At 36.9% G+C, this 6,580-nt stretch overlaps 1 non-coding gene across 1 annotated transcript; it reads left to right on the plus strand.

Annotated features, from left to right (window-relative positions):
- Positions 1–1,149: 1,149 nt before the first annotated feature.
- On the plus strand, positions 1,150–1,256 carry LOC145096396 (small nucleolar RNA R71). The gene has a single exon (XR_013703804.1). It is a non-coding gene; the product is annotated as a small nucleolar RNA R71 (small nucleolar RNA).
- The last annotated feature ends 5,324 nt before the right edge of the window (positions 1,257–6,580 follow it).

Here is a 6,580-nt window from a genome sequence, read left to right on the forward strand (position 1 = left end):
TTTTCTAGATGTAATGAGGCTCTTCAACAAAATTGCATATTTTGGCGTTTGAAGTATCGTTTCAATAAACAGAATATTCACTTGAAATGCCCTTATGTGCTCCATAAACCTTCTATATTCTTAAATTTGCTCATTAGGTATGGCTCGGCTCGGATATGGCAAAGGGGCTCGGTAAGGTTTCAAAAGAAAGCTGCTTGTGTCATCAGCTTTTGGACTCGTCGAGTCCTTGTTAGCGACTCGGCGAGTCGAGTCGGGTTTACTCGATTCCTAGCTATTTTCCTCTTCTGTTTGCACTTTGCACCTTGTTGGGATTCTTCTGGACAGGGTTCAGAGGAGTTAAAATTGTTTCAGAATCTGTTGTTATTGCCTTCACATGGGCCATTCTGGGATTCTGTTCGGTATTGCTAGGAAGTTCACCGGTTGCTCCTTGGTTGATTTATTTTGCAAGATGGCCTAGTTATTTTTCAATGTTATGAATAGATGCTTGTTGATTTCTGAGCATATTTTGTTGATCCATCATCATAGATTGGTGCTCTCTAAGCATATTTCATTGCTCCTTCATTTCAGCGTCGATATCATTGTGCCTTTTCTCGGACGCGGCTACAAATCTTGTGAACATATCCTCCAAATCAGATTTCTTCTCCAGTACTAGTTCTTCTTTTTGATAAAATCCCCTTTCTTTTTTGCTTATACTTCTCCTCCTTTGCCTTTTTGTACTCATCATAAGGTAGCCATTCTTTTTTTGGTTTTCGCTAATTGTCATCAATCCTATCACCACTCAAATAGCACACTTGCACCTTCTGGTTCCCGTTCTCGTCAAGATCACAATCTTTAGTGAGGTGAGGTCCTCTACAATTTTCACATCCCACTCTAATGACATGGATGGATTGGTCCATCTTAGTCATTCTTCGGTCTAAATTCTCTAACTTAGCCATCATTTCTGCCATGTTATCATTAACTGAGTTCAGCACCCCTCGACTTGGTTCATTCCTTGGGTTATGATATTCTCTAGTGTTCTTAGAGAATTCTTCAATCAGCTCCTTTATCACTGGGGGTGCTTTCTTTGTGAGAGGTCCTTGTGAATCAAGGAGCTGACTAGTTGTTACATTTACTCCATCATAGAAAATGGAGACTTCTTGTTGACTATTTAGATCATGATGTGGGCAGTTCCTTAGTAAGCCTTTGTACCTTTCCCATGCCTCATATAGTGACTCTCCAGCTTGTTGCTCAAAGTTTGCTATGGCCTTCTTCAACTTGGCTATTTTTGAGGGAGGGAAAATTGGTCAATAAATTCCTCTTTCATCTTGGCCCAAGTGGTGATGGATCCGGGAGGGAGTGATTTTAGCCAATCTTTCGCGGCTCCCTTGAACGTGATCAGTAGCATACGAAGCAAGACGGTGTTGCATCCCACATTAGGGACATTGAAGTAGTCGGCTATATCGTTGACCTCATCTAGATGCTTGTATGCGTCTTCATGATCCTTCCTGTAGAATGGGATCTCATTAAGTTGAGAAAGTATGTGGCCTTTAAGTTCAAAAGTGGCAGTTGCAGGAATTGCGAGTTGCACAGGTCCTGGGTTGATATCATCACATATTCTTATCTTCCATTCTCCCATGGTAACTTCTTCAATGTTATCCATGGGGTTAGCTAGTTCGCCTTCTAAATTGCGTCCTTCTTCGGATTCGGTTTCTTCCCTTTCGGATTCGTTCTTGGTATCTTCCTTCTTCGGGTCTTCGTCTACTACTGAAGAGATGTTGGATTCCCCCTCTTTCTTGCCCTTTTTCTTACTAAAAAACAGACTTGAGATTCTTTAAAGGCGAATTCTTCGATGTTGCGGTTTCTCCTAAGGTTTTGCCTTTGTTTTTCTTCAAAGTTGCTTTTGGGTCTTCAAGTGGTAGAATCAAAGGTGTACCTCCTCCTCTGGTCATAAATGAACTGCAAACAAAACAAAAAACACGCATAAAAAGAACAAAAATAAACTAAAAACGAAACTATGTATTCAGCGATGGATTCGTCGAGTAGCTTCGACTGCACTCGGCGAGTTCAAGGCTAAAACAGAACAAAAATTAAACAAAAACTCTAAAAACAGAAAAACTTAAAACTTATCCTAATAACTAAATTACTAAAGCAGTAACTTTGTGCAAGATAGATCTCACACAAAGGGTCTATAATACTAGAAATTAGAATTAATTTTTGAACCGTACCCCGGCAACGGCGCCAAAAACTTGATGTGTGTGAAACAAACTAAGTTTTATCCTACTCTTTAAATATGAATTAGGCACACAAAGACAGTGGACCTATCAATTGTGGTATAGTTAAATAAGTAGGGTATCAAACTCAGGGAACGAAAATTAACCTAATTACTAATATTATCAAAAAACAAGTAAAAAGTAAGGTTTTTTCTAGTTTTGCAAGACTAGAAACTTAACTAAAACTTAACAAACACTTAACTAAGCAACTAACAACTAAGACAAGTAAAACTCAACTAAATTCAATAATAAAATAGACTTCTGTTTAAGTTTGAATCATTTGATCCTATGGTTGATTTTATGGTAAATGTGTCGGATTAACTTTTCGTTGGCTACCGATTAAGATGCTTAGGTTCATTTCGCTATTACTAATCCTTAGAAAACAGATTAATTCATGCAATGGCCAGTTTTCTAAATTAATAAATTTCCTAGTTTATTAATTCGGATTAAGTAAGACTTGTAGTGGTTAGTTAAATTAATAATTCACTTAACCTCTTGTTAATGGTTTATCACACAAGCTCACACATTAATTTACCTATTATCTAATTAATCCTAGTTTCACATTCGCTATTACTGGGAACATAACAATGTTGTCACATAAATCACATGAGGTAAGCAATTAAGAGATGTTCATGTAGCTTAATTACTTGTCAATTAACATAAAATAGCCATGGTTAATGCATAAGGTTATTTAACAAGCTTAACAAAACAATATCACCAAATTAAATTAATCCTAACCATAAAATCAATCCATGTTCACAAAATCATCTACCTTAAACAGAAGACAAACGTTTTAGTTCATAATTACGGTAACAATAGACTTAAAAACGAAATTCATAAGTTTAAACATGATTCAATCAAAGGTTTAAGTAAGAATACACTTGAATTGCCTTTAATCTTCCCAAAATCGAATGCTTAGACTTGATCTTTGAGTTTCTAGGGTTCCAGCAGTACCTCAATTGCAGCTTCGCCTTCAAGGGTTTTCCAGAGAACCCCTCAATTCGGGATTGTGACTTCTATTTATAGATTTCACCTAACAGAGGCTACTCGTCGAGTAGCTAACCGACTTCTCGAGTCCCCTTTGTGGAATCAGTATACGTCAAGGACTTTACATATTGCTACGCGAACCTTCGTGGGTACTCGTCGAGTAGACGTCCCTACTCGACGAGTAGCTTTAGAATTTGGCTCTTTTCTTCTCTCTTTAGTTCCCGAGCTTCCGATCGCCTCTCCTGCTTCCTTTTTTGCTTCCGAGCATATCTTTTAGACTGAAAATACAATTTAAACACTATTAAGTACCATTTGTCCATAATATGCAAATAATTAGCTAATAAATAATAAAAATCTATATTAGATATATAGCTAAATATACAGATATCATCTATGCAAGAGGCGGTGGATGGGTGACCGGATGTTGCTCTCTTGTGTGGTCCCCTTGTTGTACACACCATTAGCGATTGTTGGCCAATACGTATCATCTTTGAAATCTTCTGTGGTTCGGATGCAACTTGTGATAAACTCAAGATAGGATTCAGTATGGACTTTGAGGGAGAGATAAATTTCCGTCTGCATTGCAAACTCAGCTAGGCTAAGCTCGTACCTTTCCCCTACAAAACAAAAGGTAAGATTTCCTTACTCAAGTGCTCCAATTTGCCTTCTAAATGCAACCGTGGCAAAAAAAATTCAATTACCATCTCTGTGTAGACAATTTATTGGATATGAAAAAAACACCTCCATGCCACACACATCAACCTTCCTTGAACTCCATCCAAAGTTTGAACCATAAACGGCCCGATAGCCTCTAACAGTCTGAATCGATCTATCCACCCCAATCAACTACAGCTGGTACATGAACTTTGCATTGTTTCATCCACTCGAGCATTCTGTTCCATTGTGCAAGCACTCTTGGACTCACGACTCGAGTGAAAGTGTACCACGAGAAGTCGAGGCAACTCCCGAGTTGGTTCCTCCTTGATCGGCTGTCCATAATCTGCAAAAGAAACAAAAACAACAAACCAAGCAACAATATTAAAGATTAGAAATCAAAAACAAACCGAATAAAGTCAAAAATTACTGACACGACAAAGAACACGACGAGTCGTCGTGGTCGACGAACTTGTCGAGTAATCTGTGTAAATTCGAACCAAAATCAAGCCATATTCAACTGTAATCAAGTCAGGGGTTTGTTTAGGGCATGTAATCGAATAATTTGAAGCAAAAATATAAGTCTAAACACTAAAATTAAGTCAATTTTTGCCAAAAATCGGAACCCTAACTATAGTAAATAGCCCCAAATACGAGTTCAAATCAGTAAATACGCAACAATATTACCAAAATTGTGACAACCGTCAAAATTTGAGATAGATCTAGATTTGAATAAAATTAGTTTGCACATATAGGAACGACACATACTAGACTTTGTAACTAAAAGCCAAGCTATAATGTAAGGCCCGCAGATACGGGTTTGTCAATTTTGAGACAATAAGCGTCAAAAATGACTTTTCGATAGAAGATTATTTAGAATAAATAATATTAACCAGTTTATAGTATATATGTCATAAGGGTTCTGTACATATAAAGAACGTCGAAATCCGAGTTATAACAAAAAAGTTATGACCTGTCGAAGTTTTACGGCTAAACCGGCACGACACCGCGTAACGTAAAAAGTGAATTTTCGATAAATTAATTTTTAGCCTTAACGATCTAAAAGAATGTTGTAGTATACGTTAAACCGAGAGTGTTCATAAAAAGAACGCTCAAATATGACTTCGTATGAGGAAGTTATGATTTTTCTAAGACTTGGCATAACAGTACACAACCCGAAATTTCGAATTTTAGATCGATCGATTTTTGGCCGACGCAACCTAAATGAGAAATGAAGATCTCACTAATAGGAGCTCAATGATAAAACGACAGACAAAAACGGAGCTCGTATGCGAAAGATATCGATAAAACTTAGTCCCTACTCTTCGAGCGCGGCGAATTCGATACAGTTTTGTAAATCTGAGATAGAATGAGAATTAGCCGACGGGGTCTAAATGAAATTTGTATTACTCGTAAATACCAACGCATGGATATAAAGAACATCGATAATAGAGCTCGTATGTTAAAGATATGGATGAAACTTAGTCCATACTCTTCGAGCGCGACGAATTCGATACAATTTTGTACATCTGAGATAGAATGAGAACTAGCCGATGGGATCTAAATGAAATTTGTAGTACTCGTAAACACCAATGTGTGGATATAAATAATGTAGAATATGGATATCATACGTAGAAGATACGGATGAAACTTATGGCCTACTCTATGATCAAACCCCTATAAATAAAGGTTGAATTCTTCATATTTTCTTCACACCATAAGCCTTTCTTTCTCTCTCTAACTTCTCTCTAGACTCCCAAAACCCCTCTAAATCCCTAGTAACCTCAAGGTGCTAGAGGAAAGCCTCGGAGCACCCGAAGGCTCCGAGAAAAAGTGATTTTCGGCTCAAAAGCTCTGCTCCAGCGGAACCCGGTTTTTAGCAAAACCCGTTATAAGTGAGAGACGCCTACCTTACTTTAAATATAGCTTATATTTAAATATAATATTGTTATTATGAACCTATAAATAAGATTTATCAGTGATACAAAGTCGTTTTATTGATTGATCTACTTACGGAGATGATGTCTAGGCTGTGATTTAGTGAGGTGTTTAAAGTGGGATTTCCAAACAGTATACTTCGTATACCAAACGGACCCTACCTCCGATATGATCCTACCTGGTTGTTCCTTACTTGATAGATAATGAAAGTAGACTTTGAGTTAATGATGAATCTATACTAATAATTAGTCGCAATAAAGATTAGACTAAAACTTAGTGATAATAATGTTAGGTTTCGTCGAAGGAAAATAGAATCGTTAGAAGCGAAGCGCTGCCCGGGTTTGGAATCATCACTTTAAAAAGTGAGTGCATAGTCCCTTTCATGAACATGATTTTAATACAAGTATTAAATATATGTTAAAGAGTTAAATATTTGTTGAAAAGTTTATGTGTGAGTGCATAGGCTCTTTCATAAACATGATTTTAATACAAGTATTGACTGAAGTATTAAATATATGTTTATGTGCGAATTATTTGATGTTGCCTGAAATACGTATTAAAGAACATACCCGATAATATATGATGATTTAGGATAAAGATTAAACCTAAATTAATTATGAGGCATATTGTGTAGTATCTTCTTATAAGTACGAGTGAGATATACACGGAGAATAGAACTTTTAAATATGTCATTGATCCGGGAGCATGGATTAGACATGGTCATTTGTCCTTAGTACGAGAGTATGGATAGG

Source organism: Lactuca serriola, chromosome 3 (genome assembly GCF_051521515.1).
Source record: "Lactuca serriola cultivar US96UC23 chromosome 3, Lser_US96UC23_V15, whole genome shotgun sequence".
Classification (NCBI taxonomy): Eukaryota; Viridiplantae; Streptophyta; class Magnoliopsida; order Asterales; family Asteraceae; genus Lactuca; species Lactuca serriola.